We start from the raw sequence: 15,710 nt of genomic DNA on the forward strand, positions 1-15,710 counted from the left end.
TTGGGTAAAGAGGGTGGGTGCTGTGTGTTTTGGAGTGATTCTTCAGCCAGACTCAATACCAGATTCCAGGCAAGTGATGCTCTTGTGCCACCTGGGGTAGTTTGAATAATGTGGCCATTATGTCTCCTTGGTGAGTTTCTTCTGATTGTGTAGTGTTGGAGGGTGGGTTCCCCTCACCCCCACCTTCCCACTTCCCGCATGTACGCTCTTGAGACTGACTAATTAGAAGTTGATGCCTATGTTTCTTAGGAAAAAGGAAACCACAATATTTTTGTTCTTATTGTTTTATGGGTTCCTTGCACTTTTACAGCATGACTGTGGGAAAATGCCAAGCTAATGAAAGCAAAATAGTAAAACTTTTGTCTTAAGATTCTTGTAACCCTTGATGCTGTCTCCATTGTGGTGATTCTGTCACTGTCCCAGTGTCAAAGAGGAGATAAGAATCTTAAAGTTACAGCAGATAACTATAAGAAGCACTGTAGGACTGAGCAAATATCTGATCATTTCAGAACAATTAAAGTAGAAAAATCAGTGAGAGCTTGGGGATGAGATGTCCTCTGTGTGTGTGTATGTTCCTTGAGAATAACCCTCTAGCTAAGTTCTCAGGAGATGTTAATCACTTCTTGAGTTTGTAATATCTGTAGGATTGACAGCGCTTTACTGGAGCAGGATATTATACATGGATTTCTTAATACTTTGACTAAGAAGTTTATTTCCTGCAGTTTTCCCCTTGATTTTTCAAGCAGAAAATTAAGACAACAGTGTAGTGAGTAGCAACAAATCTGTAGATAGATTTCTTTAAGGAGAAGCAAAAAAGACAAAGGTGATCAAAATATCTGTAAAATTGATTGGCTTTGTGGTGATTCACCTTGCTGTATGGATTTTGTGTATTTTCCTATTCTGGTGAAACTTCTATTTTAATGATAATCTTTCATGTTGAGTGGAGTGTGGATTGGTTACGTTTCTTTCAAAGCCTGTTTAGCTAGTTGCTGTTATTGAATGCTGAGACTATGTAGGATGGCTGCTTATGGCCATGATTTGGTGGAGGCATCCAACAGTATGGGGTCCTTACAGTACAGGTCATGAAATATTATTAGAAACTACTGTTTCTAATTCAGTGCCTTCCCAGTTGACCTTCCCATTTTCTCACCTGGCTTCATCTTGTGAGGGTGGTAGCACTTAAATTTTACAGTAATTCTGGGTGACAGTGTAAAGAAGTTGAAATGGAGATGGGTTTGAATGGCTTACCATGATTCCAGTGGTTGAGCAGGAGGATACAATTGATTTGACTGTCAATACCTCTGATCAGGATTTTGATGGGAACATTTTCCTCAAGGACATGAGTCTATCTCATATTTTTAATTGCATGGAGAAGAGTGTTCTTAAAGGAAAGAAGACTTATTTTTGTTGTGAAGTAGCTGAGTTTCTGGTCCATTTATGTCTGAAGTAAGTGCTCTAGTTTAAGGATCAGAAATTCAAAGGGCAAGGATCTGGAACACCTAACATTTCTGTTACCAAACATGTTTTCTTTTACCCAAACAGTATTTCTCTTGCTTCTGGAATAAATATGGTTGAGGTATATTGCAGCACACTTGGCAAAAGTGAACTTAAAATAAAACTTTGTTTTTTAAAGTAATTTACACTAATAAGATGCACTCCCATTAAACGAGTATTAGGGTGACCTCCAGTAACTCTGGTTATTTTGATATGATTATGCTTTAAAAATTTTTCTAGGATCACTCAATTTGGGCTGATTGGATTCATCTCAGCTTGATGGCAAAAAGAGTCAAACGCTGCCTCATAGTTCTTTCTAATGCTGTAGTTCTGAGAAAGGTAGACAGAGACTTTCAACCACACCCTCAATTCACCTGGTTCAACTTTACTCTCAGTGGGTGGCATGACACTTAATCTGCATTCTAAAAACTCAGTAGAAAACCATCAGCTGCAAACTCGCTAAGAATAGAGTGAATCAGAAGAGGAGGCTTTTTCTGTTTAAATAGTGAATTTATCTATGTGGGATATGTTTAAAGATCTAAAGCTCTTTTTTTCATGTAGTTTGCCTGATAAACCAGGCTTCCCAGCTGATGCCAGTGGTAAAGAACCCTCTTGCCAGTGCAGGAGACAAAAGAGACGTAGGTTTGATCCCAGGGTCAGGAAGATCCCCTGGAGAAGGAAATGGCAACCCACTCCAGTATTCTTGCCTGGAGAACTCCATGGACAGAGGAGCCTGGCGGGCTACAGTTCATGAGATATGGAGTCGCATATGACTGAAGCGACTTAGCATGCAGGCCTCTTGTACATTTATAATAATGGTTTAAAAAGATACTCTTGAGTAAGGAAACCCAGTGTCAATTTTAATCTTTAAAATAAAGAGAAGCTTGTATGTCTGCTCTTTCAGTGCTTACCTTACAGTGTGTTTGGTGAAGCTAACATTTTTGGTATAGAGTGGTTACTGTGGGTAACTCATTTAAAGTTTGTAACATTTCAGATACCATGTTTGTGTTTGTACCCACAGGGTCCAGCTCCAGCCCAGGCATTTCTGTAGAACTGGTCTGTTAGATGACAAATTGATGTTCAGTCGCTAAGTTAGGTCCAACTCTTTGTGACCCCATGGACTGCAGCACTTCAGGCTTCCCTGTCCTTCACTGTCTTCCTGAGTTTGACTCTTCCTGACTTCAAACTCATGTCCGTTGAGTCAGTGATGCCATCCAGCCCATATCTTCTGTCACCGCCTCCTCCTCCTGCCCGCAATCTGTCTCAGCATCGGGGTCTTTTCCAGTGAGTCAGCTCTGCGTCAGGTGGCCAAAGTATTGGAGCTTCAGCTTCAGTCCTTCCAATGAATATTCAGGGTTGATTTCCTTTAGGATGGACTGGTTTGATCTCATTGCTTTTCAAGGGGACCCAGAAATGTCCACTCTGAGGAACAAGACTGATTTTTCATTTCAAACACACTTAGGGGAAATTGGCAAATTTTGTTGGGTGAACCAAGGTTGAGAGAGGAAGATCCCAGGTAGCTTTTTCTAAAGAGGAGGAAATTCTATGGATATTTTATCCTTTAAAAAGTCAGCCAGGGTTTTGGATCTGTATGATATAAACAGATTACTTAATATTCTCATATTTCGCAATAGGGGGAAAAGAGCAAACTCCACCTTATCCTTTGAGATAAGGCCTTGGCTCTGCAAGGCTAGGTAACTCCCTGGCAAGCCTTGGCAACTCTGACTTCATGACGAGGGGCCCTTTTCTTAACATCAGTCCTAAGCAGCAACTCAGGAAACATAAAGTACAGAAATACAATATTGGCTGAAACAGGTCTGCATTTCTGAAGTTTGATCAGTGCTCTCAAATCCATTGATATATTGTAGTGGTTTTCCTCTTCCATTCAAAACCAAGTCCAAGAGGAAATGCTCTCCCATCTGTCCAAATGGAAGAAGAATTCTACAAATTCCCAGGTCTACTGTTGGACATTAAGAGAGAGAGTGTTGTTGAAAATTCATGGAATTTACAGGAAGGTTATTTTTAGGGAAATAAAAGTAAAAAAGTAGGACAGGGTCAGGAACACAGTAGACATTCACTGTTTGTTGAAAGAGTGAAGAAATGAAAGTGTAAATAAACCAAATGAAGCTTACATAGAATTAATTTATATAGTCCTCTAAAGCCTTTGTTTAAATTTTCAGTTAGAATTCTGTTTCTCTTCTCTTAGTCAAATGAGATGATATAGTCTCTAATGATCCTAGTGCTTGTTAATAATCCTACTTGATTTTGCAAAGATCATTGATATATGTACATCATTTATACTGATAAGAAAAAGAAGCCCCATAAACACATCCACTGTATTCTTTTTCCTTCTTTTGCTTTGTATTTTGAAGAGAGAGACTAAAGTGATGAACTGGTGGTTTTTGTGTTTGGAGAGGTCAAGATCTCAACATTTTACAGACATGAAATCATAATGACTTAAACCTATTTTTCACTGGAGGATGTTGTGATGATGTATTTATGTGTATTGGAGGAGGTAGTATTCTAAAGAGAAGGAGGGGCCTAGTGGACATTTGGTAATCATTACAATAGTCAAAAAAGGTAATTGCCAAGAAGAAGTGAATGAAAACCTAGTGGATGGGAAGGAAGGAGATGGGAAGGGAGGGGCTGGTTGGGGTCAGCGCTATTCTGAGCGCTGGATATAAGTGTCGGGTTGCATTTTGCTGACCTCCTCTCTCCTGTTCTCTATTATTGCCCAGAAAACAGTGTGTACAGAGGAAATACTTGGGCAAATATTGCTGAAGGAAAAGCCTTCTTAAAAGAAACAATGTATCCACACGTTGGAGAGCTTGGAGGAAGTGTGGTCAGGTGTTTTAAGGGTTGAGGCTTGAATAAGTAGCTTGGGTTCCCAGAGCATGTTGAACCCACACAGACCTTTCCCAGCGTCCTGCTTCTTTCTCGTCATGGCCTCAGCTGGAAGCCTGCCAGAGGTCCTAAAGCAGGCAGCACCCAGCTCTCTGACACCTCCTGCTGTGTCACACTGAAGTTAAGTATTTGTATATAGATTTCCTGAGCTTAAAGGAAATCAGATGATAAATCCTGTGGGGTTTGGAAGCTGGACTCAGACATCCCTTCTCAGAGTTTTCCAATTGTAGAGAATTCCCTGGTGGTACAGTATGGGCTAAAGCCTTCTGGAGGCCACTTTCTGTCCTAGGTGACTACATTCTTTTATGGCAAGAAGTTTGCAGAATTGAACTTGGTACTTGAGTCATGTTTTCCAAGGATCCAGAAATTCTGAAATAATACACTTGCAGCAAATTTTGTCTGCGGTTGAGTTTCTTTCTCTAAGCTTTGTATCTGCTCATATTTTTGAGATGAATTGTTTCATATTTATTTTGGGGAGTCTCTGTCATTTGTATTATTCATGTGTTGTTAAGGCAGAGTGACTGAACATCAGTTTGGGAATAAAAGTTTAAAAACTTGTCTATTGCTGAACCATTGCGTAAGTGAAGAAAAACTTAAAGTTTGGATTTCTCAGTTCTGCACAATGAGAATCAGACACACCATTCACCATAGAACTGTTTTAATAATGACCAGAAACAGTGTTGCTGCTGTACTTGGCATTAGGCATAGGAGTACTTTATACAAGGCACGTGTGCATGCTAAGTCGCTTCAGTGGTGTTCAGCTCTTTGCAACCCTATGGACTGTAGCCTGCCAGGCTCCTCTGTCCGTGGGATTCTCCAGGCAAGAATACTGGAGTGGGTTGCTATGCCCTTCTCCAGGGGATCTTCCTGACCCAGAAATCGAACCCACATCTACTGAGGTTCCTGCATCGCAGGCGGATTCTTTACTGCTGAGCCACTGGGGAAGCCTACTTTATACTGTATCACTGTCTTATTCTTTTGCTTTCTGATTGATACAGGTTCACCAATAATTTTCAGTGATTATCATCCCCCAAAATTTGAACTACCAAAATATTTGTTATTTTCGTTTTTAAAATTTTATTTATTTATTTTAATTGGAGGATAATTACTTTACAATATTGAGATAGCTTTTATCATACATCAGTGTGAATCAGCTATAGGCATATGTGTCCTCTCCAGCCTGAACCCATTATTTTCTTAATTCATCTTTACCAACACCTATCCTTTGCCTTCCTAATAACCACACTTACCTACTGCTTCTTGTTTTAGAAGAGGCAAGCCAGGAAGGTCAAGAGAATTTTCCTGAGGCCTGCTGTCTATTTCTCTTTAAATACGTTCTGATTCCCTTTAGGCTCTGGGTGTGAGATCTGGTTTCCATGGTTAGATTGCTCCGAGAGATATTACATCTAATTTGTGAAATTGTCTCCTCTTCCAAGAAAAGATATACTAACTATACTTGCATACAGGATAAATCATAAATGTGTGCCCATTGTAATAAGGCCTGCAAAGTTACCCTTCTGGAAAACAGATTTAAGTGTGTGGTAATTTCCTACCAATGAGGAGGATTCAAGGGTTTATTATATATGTAATGTATATAAACACACCTACACACTATAAATTTTTTTCTTTTTTCCTTTCCCCATATGCAGCATGAACTAGAGTAATTCTGTTCCCTACTGGCTGTTATATAATTTAGGTGCCAATTCAATGAGATTATGCAATGGTATAGAAATAATACTAAGTGTTCAAACCTGAGCTACGTGTTTCCCCATTTTTATCATTATAAGATTTAAAGTCATTGGGAATTGAAAATTTGGTGTGATGAGGGAGAGCAGAGTAAGAACAGAATAAAACTGAATAAAGCTCAGTGGAGGCTCTCCTGTTGCTGAAGTGGGCATGCTGATGGGATTTGGTTTCGTTCTGTTTCATTTTCCTTTTTTGGCTGATAGCACGTAGGGGACTGAGGTGAGAGCCTGCCAGGGTAGGAGTTCACAGGAGGTTCCAAATATTGTGCCCCTGAAGCTGCTGATTGCTAGGTGGGATGAAGGTGAAGGGAAGGAGGGTGGTGAGTGACAACCTTTGAATCATTAGTAGAGGCGACTTAAATAACTCCCTTCCCTGAATAGCTGCACAAGGTTTTAAATCTGATGAATTGTTTTTACCTTTACCAAGAGTTAGAATTAGAAGGCAGCCATCCTAAGTGCTACATCCAACATGTTCACGTTTCTTGATACTCTGTTGACTTTGAAAGGAGAGCAGATTCAACCCTCTTGGGACATGATTTTACTCCCTCTTAATGGTGGGTTACTCAATACCTTTGACAAGGCCAAAACTTCTGGAAATCAAAAGGAGTGTCTGAATTTTAGTGAAATCAGCCAACGTACCAGCTTTAGAGGGCCAGAGTCACACATTTTATGAATTAGTTAATTCACAACCCTACCCTCTAGTTGATTATTAAATTTTCAATGTGATTCTGTTCCTGCTGAAAGATAAAGACAGTGTCTTGGATGTAGAATGAAAGCACACAGTTGAATCCAATGGATCCATGTATTTGGCAAATGCAGTCAGTGTCTGGTGTTTGAGGTACTTTAATTCAGTGTTGTGGGTTAGAGAATGTGGTGGACAACCAGGAGTCTCAGAACCTATTTCTGTTTTTGGCTCTGCCCTGTCTTTCTGGGTGACATAAGGCCGATCATGTTTGTGTGGGTTGCGTTTTCTTCATGCAGATTGCAGTTAATAACTTAGCTTCTTCTCCACCCACTAGAGATGCTCTAAGGATTCTTGGATAATACCAGAAAAATACTTTGACATTTGCAATAAGCTATTGTCCAGTTGCTTAATTTCTGAATCTCAGATTTTCATGCAAAGAAACAGCATTGGTGCTTCCTTATCCCCTAGTTTTGCTAGGGGTATAAGGAAACTAATTTGAAAACCCCAGGATGAACCCTGTAAATTTAAGGTGTTAATTTGTTTGGGTCTAGTCCTTGCCTGTGATTTATTTTTGTGTTTAACACTTTCTCAAGTGCTTGCTGGAACTACAGAATGCTTTCTGACTTTTCTGTTGATTACTGGTATCTGGTAATCAACAAGTTAGCTGATTATTATCTGTGTTAACTCTTCTCTTCCCTTGTGGTTCAGCTGGCAATGAATCCGCCTGCAATGCGGGAGACCTGGATTCGATCCCTGGGTTGGGAAGATCCCCTGGAGAAGGGAACAGCCACCCACTCCAGTATTCTGGCCTGGAGAATTACATGGACTGTGTAGTCCATGGGGTTGCAAAGAGTCAGAAAACACTGAGTGAATTTCATTAACTCTTCTCATTAACTTTGATGGACAAAGCTTTTATTAATTTTTTTTAGCTTATAAAAATGGTAAGAACACTTGCAGATATATAAGCTCTGATATGTTTCTTTTCCAGGCAAACATGTATTACTGAAAGTGATAGCGTATTCCAGTGAGGTCAGTAACTAATGTGTCGTCAAATAAACTCATCATTTAAGGACACAAAGTTGGTTGATATGATAATTTAGAGAGTATATCATGCCTGTGGGTGAGTATACATGGAGACCAAGATATATATCTCCTATAGAGTGATGTTAACTTGAGACCTAAAGGGTGAAGAGGGTTAGCTAGGTCAAGAAGGAGGGAAACCTCCTAGGCCAGCATGTGTGAAGGCCCAGTGGTGAGTAGGCCTGTTTGAGAAGTGAAAATAAGGCCCATGCAGCTGGACCACATGAACCAGAGGTGGATGCTGCTGCTGCTAAGTCGCTTCAGTCATGTCCAAATCTGTGTGACCCCATAGACAGAAGCCTACTAGGCTCCCCTGTCCCTGGGATTCTCCAGGCAAGAACACTGGAGTGGGTTGCCATTTCCTTCTCCAATTCATGAAAGTGAAAAGTGAAAGTGAAGTCGCTTAGTCGTGTCCGACTCTTAGCGACCCCACGGACTGCAGCCTACCAGGCTCCTCCATCCATGGGATTTTCCAGGCAAGAGTACTGGAGTGGGTCGCCAGTGCCTTCTCTGAGAAGTGGGTGGAACCCAGATAATTCATGACTTTTGCTAAAGATTTAGGATTCATTTAGTGTTCACTGGGGAGCCACTACAGAGTGTTGTAAGCAGTAAAGTGACAAGACAAAACGCATTTTAAAAAACATCTCTTTGGCTGATGGGTGGAGAAAGCATCCCAAGAGGACAAAGGTAAAAGTGGGGAGACTGTTGCTAAGATTCAACTGAGAGATGATTTTAGGGTTTCAGTTCAGTTCAGTCGCTTAGTCGTGTCCGACTCTCTGCGACCCCATGAATCACAGCACGCCATGCCTCCCTGTCCATCACCAACTCCTGGAGTACACTCAAACTCATGTCCACAGAGTCGGTGATGCCATCCAGCCATCTCATTCTCTGTCGTCCCCTTCTCCTCCCGCCCCCAACCTTTCCCAGCATCAGAGTCTTTTCTAGTGAGTCAACTCGTCGCATGAGGTGGCCAAAGTATTGCAGCTTCAGCTTTAGCATCAGTCCCTCCTATGAACATCCAGGATTGATCTCCTCTAGAATGGACTGGTTGGATCTCCTTTCAGTATAAGGGACTCTCAAGAGTCTTCTCCAACACCACGGTTCAAAAGCATCGATTCTTCGGCGATCAGCTTTCTTCACAGTCCAACTCTCACATCCATACATGACCACGGGAAAAACCATTGCCTTGACTAGACGGACCTTGGTTGGCAAAGTAATGTCTCTGCTTTTTAATATACTATCAAGATTGGTCATAACTTTCCTTCCAAGGGGCAAGCCTGGGACAAAAAAGATGGGTTGAATTGTCAGCACTTGCTGATGAACAGATGTGCTGGTGGGGGGTGGTTACTTTTGGATTTCTGCTTTGAGCAGTTTGGGGACTTACATGCCATTTGTGATGAGGGACACTGGAGGAATAGTAGTGAAGGAAGGTAGGTGTTCAGCTTTTGACTTTGAGACTCCTGTGAGACATCCAGTAGAACTCTAAAGCAGGTACTTGGCCACACAAGCTGGAGCTAAAAAGAAAGGATGGGGATGGGATAGAAATTTGGGAATCCCAGGGAGCTAGCTAGTATTTGAAGCCATAGGGGGACTTCCTTGGTGGTCCAGTGGCTAAGACTCCTTGCTGCCAGTGCAGGGGGCCTGCATTCGATCCCTAGTCAGGGAGCTAGATCCCATATGTTGCAATGAAGACCTGACACAGCAAAATAAACTGATAAATTTTTTTTTTAAAATCCCCAAAACAATATGTTAAAAAATAAAGCCACACGAATGGATGACATTACCAAAGGAAGAGAATAGGGTGGGAGGAGGACTGGTCTGTGTTCTTCGATGCCAACATTTGGAGACTGAGAAGGAGCAATCATCGAAGTCTTCTGAGGCCAGGAAAGACTGTTTTCAACCAGGAGCCAGTGATGGACAGTGCTGAGTGCTGCCTGGAGTCAAGTAGATGAGGAGTGAAAAGTAACTGGTCGATTTGGCAGAAAAGGGTGATTGGTGGCTTTTAGCAGTCTAGGTGGCATTGTCAGGAAAGAGTCAAATCAGAGCCGATTGAAGAATGCCCAAAGAGAAAACCACCATCATAAGTAGTTGTGGAGGGACTTTGAGAAATAGTAGAAAAATTTTAGCTTTTCCCTTATGTGCTTCATTATACTTGACCAATTAAAATCCTTAGAATTATTACAGAAATTTTAGAGCTCAAAAGGATCTTCGAGAAAATGTAGCTTAGTGTTCTCACAGATGGAGAGATGAGCCCTGAAGAAGGTAAAGTGATTTGCTTGTAGTAACGCTGATGGTAATTTGGAACACGTGGACAAGGAGCCAGACTTCTTAACTTTACCAGGGTAGTGCTCCTTCCAAAAATGGGTGCTTGAGGTCTGGTCCCTTTCCATGATAGAAAGGAAGCTGGGTGAGAGCTGGAAGGGTAGCCTGGAAGAGCAGGGAGTAGGAAGAACTGAATGGAGAAGAATAAAAGGTGTTGGGAGAGCTTGTGAAAAGGTGCGAGGGAAAGAAGGCACATGCCTGGCTGGCCTCATTGTTTGCACGACCACAGGTGCTCATGGGAGGACAGGTATCTGCCAGAATGTCTTCATATTCTGGGGCAGTTTACCGAGCTAAGTGTTGTAGATTTAAACTTGTCATTCTGTGATTATAAGACACATTTTCAGAGACTTCCTGAGCCTGTTTTGTCCTCTTTTGTAGTTGCTAACTTGAAAAGCTTAATCTTTTTTCTCCCTACTTGGCTATATTTTGCAGACAATGCAATACCGGGGGTAGGGTGGAGTGTAGGTACCATGGTAGTGGGGAAGTGAGAAAGGAAACCTATAACCAGGAGCTCCAAGAGTCCCAGCCTCTACATCATTAGCTGTTTGGCGTTACTTGGTTAACTGGTACATGAAGAGGTTTAATCAGGTGATATTAAAGCTCATTTCAGTTCTAAAAGTGTGATTATGTGCTGCTGTGTCAGTGAATGTTGTCCTGTTTTTCTGGGTGCAAGTGGAAAATCATAGTCGTGATGATTCTGGGATTGCACTTAACTATGCTAGTTTGAGTCATTCCCAGCACTTTCTCTATTTCTTGGTCTTTGTTTTACCACCCCCCAACCTGCGGGCCGCCCCCTCGCCCTGCATGATCCAAGTCTTATTTACCTATGTACAGGTGTGTGAGAGGAGGGAATTGTGTGAACTAATATTAGATGTTTGATACCTGATTAGCTGTGAGTGCATTGACTATATAGTGGATTATCTGTCTATAGTGACTAAGTCTACTCTTCCTATTGCCCAGCGGGGCTTAGGCTAGTGCTAAAAGGGAAGCCAGAATAGAGTCGCAGACGGACAATGTGGTTAGAATGAGAGTGTGAATGTGTGCATTTATGTGTCTGTCTAAGCTGCCTCTCTGGCTGCAATTGCAAATCCGGTTATCAATGACCATTGGATTAGCCTTTGTTTTCTCTCTTCCAGCCCTACTTGCCATTCAGTTGTGCAAATGGTGACCACAAGAGAGATAATGGAAACTGTCAGTTCTCTGTGTTTGGCTCACAGGTGGATTTTGTCTGACTGCATGTGTATTGCACATTAAAATTCTCCAGCTCTTTCAGGGTTCTGGGGTGTCAGGAGGAGTCAAGGGTTCATCTCCTCCTGTTAGGTGGCTCCTCTTTGCACTGCCCTGGCTGGCTCTGACCTTCCAGATCTTTTGAAACCACTCTCCTCTATGCTGTCAAGTAAAAAGGATGACAGGCCTGAGCCCTGGGGGTTGGCACCCACAGTGTGAAAGCTCCGGGGAGACCCTCCTGCAGCAGGGTGGTGATGACCTGACACTGGATCCTGCTGTGTATTGCCTCTGCTGCACAGTTAAACTCTGCATAATGACTAGACACCTAACTGAGGGGTGAGTTAGCCTGGATTTAAAAGTGAAATAGAACAGTCTTTGGGACTCTGTGGGAGAGGGTGAGGGTGGGATGATTGGGGAGAACGGCATTGTAGCATGTATATTATCATAAGTGATCAGTCCAGGTTCGACACATGATACAGGATGCTTGGGGCTGGTGCACGGGGATGACCTGGAGGGAGGATATGGGGAAGCGGGAGGTGGGAGGGGGGTTCAAGAGAGGGAACACATGTACACCTGGGGCGGATTCATGTCAATGTATGGCAAAACCAACCAATATATTAATGTAAGGTAATTTGCCTCCAATAAAATAAATTAAAAAAAAAAAAGTGAAAGTGAAGTCACTCAGTCGTGTCTGACTCTTTGTGACCCCATGGATTGCAGCCCACCAGGCTCCTCTGTCCATGGGATTTTCCAGGCAAGAATACTGAAGTGGGTTGCCATTTCCTTCTCCAGGAGCCTTGATTTAAAGTTGGCTCTTTTGTCTTGCCCAGGGGGAGTACTCTGGGGGAGTGCTCTGGAGTAACTTCTCTGGAGAACAGAGGGTGTTCACAAGTTATTATCAGGGCTCAAGGTGGGTGGGAAGGAAGAGAAATAGGGCTTTCTTTCCCCCCTTTGGAAATAGGAGGGAGAGATAAGAGCAGCATTTTCTGTGTATCTTTGTGCACTATATACAATGGAGGATGTTTTATTGACATATTGGATTTGGATTGTCCATAAAAATGATACTTAGCTCTTTATCTCTCTATGTAGAGATTTTATATATATATATGTCTCAATATAAATGTGTTAAAAAATGTTAGCTGCTCAGTCATGTCTGACTCTTTGTCACCCCATGGACTGTAGCCTGCCAAGCTCCTCTGTCCATGAAATTCTCTAGGCAAGAAGACTGGAATGGGTAGCCGTTCCCTTCTCCAGGGGATCTTCCCAATCCAGGCGTTGAACCCAGGTCTCTCGCATTACAGGTGGCTTCTTTATTGTCTGAGCCACCAGGAAAATCCCATAAATATATATAGATACAGGTATAAATATAGATTATACTTTAAAACTATGTACGTGTATACTAAGTAGCTTCTGTCATGTCCGACTCTTTGTGACCCCATGGACGGCCTAGCCCACAAAGCTCCTCTGTCCATGGGATTCTCCAGGCAAGAATACTAGAGTGGGTTGCCATTCTCTTCTCCAGGACATCTTCCCCACCTAGGGATAGAACCCTAGTCTGTTACATCCCCTGTGTTGGCAGGCAGATTCTCTACCACTCGTGCCAAAAGAGGCTTTGCTAGAGCAGAGTTAAAATTACTTTGGAGAAGCAGTTTCTTAGAGATTGTGAAGCACTTCAGGAGCTGCAGTTTATAAAAGATAACATGATTTTTAGTCCTATTTACTCATCAAGGTTGGCTCCCGTGGTGCCTTTAAGTTGTCGTTGTGGCCTAGATATATTCAAATAATGGATGATCACTAAATATAAGAAAGCTGTGTTTCTTTAAAAATATTCACTCATTCAGATTTTATACAGTGTGGGTCAGCTTTAGCCTCGGTTATCAGCTATTAGTAATGGAAGCTGTAATGAAAGTGTAACTTCAGTGTGTGGTCATCGGTTCCTCACCTTTGCTCAGATGTGTCCGACTGCAACCCCATGGACTGTAGCCCACCTACCTAAAGACTATGATTAGAACTACTTTTCTAAAAATGAGCACTTGTAAAGCAGGTGCAAAGTTTTCTGAGCTTTAGCTTGTTCTTTAAGACAAGAGTTTAGCTAAGTTACCAGCAGCTCAACTCCCCTTTGAGACCTTTTCCTTGTGCTGTTTGTTTTGCCTCGAGATTGTTATCATTTTCATCATCAAATATTAAATATTAAAAGTACTCTGCTCAGTAAATACCAGGTAGCAAGCTGAGATTTCTTATCAGTCTTGCTTGGGAACCTCAAGTTGCCTTAAGAATTTCTGGGAGGTTTTCAGTGAACAAAAGTCCCATGTCATTCAGTGAGGAGAAAAGTATTTCCCTGTTTTTCATCACTTTTACTACTTATTCGCTTGCATGCCTGCTCCTAAGTGTAATTGGTAGCATTAATATTAAAATAGATTACTAATCAGCACTCAGAATGGTCTGTAAATAAATTACATATGTAGCATGCAATAATCTATTATGAAACACGTGCATTATTTTTTTTTTTTCCTGTGTGAAAAGTTGGCCCTATCCAAAATATAGGAATAGAAATGATCCCTTGTCTAGAGTAGTGGGATCTGTTTTGTGGACTGTCAAGCAAACATCTAACCAAAGGGGCTGACTTACCCCCTGTTAAATGCAAAATTATAACATGCCTTTCAAAGTGAGTTTTCTTTTCATGAACTGGTATTTATGCCGAAGTAAATTAGCAATGTTGCATTGATTATATTTTAATAGAACTGGTTATGGACACTCTTATGGGTCTGTGGGTAAAGCACTAACGAGTTACTTGTATTTCCTTTATTAAAGTATTTAGGATTCTACAGACTGATCCGTTTCTTATTATGTAAAGTGCCAAACACACAACCTCTCTGGCATTTGGACTTGATACTATGATTCTCTGTAAGGTTTCCAAAGTACCTTTGAGATTCATTTTGGTACAAGAAATAAAGTCTTTCCAGCATCTTTTAGACAATCTATCCCACATCCAGGGTCTCTGCCTCCTCTTCCAACATTTTTCTTTTCATAATTAAAAAAATAATAAATCTCTCTTTAATTTGTCTCCTTCCCCTATATCCTTCTTGGCAATAGCTACAACAAGTTTCAGGCACTTTGGCATAAGACCAGGTTATTTTAGATAAGCCAAGGAAGGCAGTCTTTAACTTACGTTTGGGGAATATTGCTGATTAGTTCTGAAAGAACGATGTAAAGTCCCAAGTGTTGTAGAATCTTTGCTTTGAACCAGAGAGAACAGAAATCTCATTGATTATAGAAAGAGGAACGATGTGGATTAAAATCAAATTGGGAACATCCCTCAGAATTTACTTAGTGATGTTCTGTAGGAGCCTGGGGCTGGCGGGGGGTGGGGTGGCCTTGGGGGAAGGTAGATTTCTGGACAAAGATTTAGACTTGTAGATTTCGATGTACTTAAAGGACCACCAAGGACCCTTAACTCTCTGGCTAGAAATCTACATTTCCCACAGCCACCCCAGCCTCTACCCCTGGTACTGACATCTCAGGTTTCAAAAAATATTTATACACTGCCTTATTCTAAAATGTTTCAACGTGAAGGGGAAATAACCATTGAAAAGTTGGAAGAGTGAGGTTAGTGTTTAAAATGCACGTCACAAAACTGTCTACCCATTGCAGGTTGGACTGAGATTTGTCTCTTCTATTTGTAGCTGTCAACATGAGGAAGGAAACATCATTTATAAGATAGTATAAATATAGTGTCTATCACAAAAAAGCCCCCTAAAAACACAAAGCGCCACCAAAGCAATGATGAAGCACTCACTATTTTTAATGTTGAGACCTGGGAGATAGTTCTCCTGAGGGATTTTTAAAAAGAGATTAATATCTTTTTTTAAAATTAATTATTTTTTTTGTTGTTGTTCATGCTTTGCAGCAAGCAGGATCTTATTTCGCTGACCAGAGGTTGAACCTCGGCTCCCTGCATTGAGAGCTCAGAGTCTTAACCATCGGACAATTAGGAAAGTCCCTTTTTTGTAGAATTTTATGAGTTAGCTGGTGACAGTATCCTTGACTTCCCTGAATCTTGGTTTCTTTGCCTGTACAATGGTGATGTTGTTGTTCAGTCGCTAAGTTGTGTCCAACTCTTGCTACCCCATGGACTGTAGCCTGCCAGGCTCCTCTGTCCTCCACAGTCACTGAGAGTTTGCTCAAATTCACGTCCATTGAGTCGGTGATGCTGTCTAACCATCTCATCCTCTGTCGTTCACGTACTTCGTGCA

The 15,710-nt window shown here is 41.6% G+C and overlaps 1 protein-coding gene across 7 annotated transcripts in view; it reads left to right on the plus strand.

The window, feature by feature from the left end:
- SLC4A4 (solute carrier family 4 member 4) overlaps positions 1 to 15,710 on the plus strand; it is a 368,998-nt gene that overhangs the window by 53,543 nt on the left and 299,745 nt on the right. The gene's annotated exons all lie outside the window — the stretch shown is intronic.

This window comes from Moschus berezovskii, chromosome 5, assembly GCF_049115385.1.
Source record: "Moschus berezovskii isolate FMDL1 chromosome 5, NW_MosBer_1.0, whole genome shotgun sequence".
NCBI lineage: Eukaryota > Metazoa > Chordata > Mammalia > Artiodactyla > Moschidae > Moschus > Moschus berezovskii.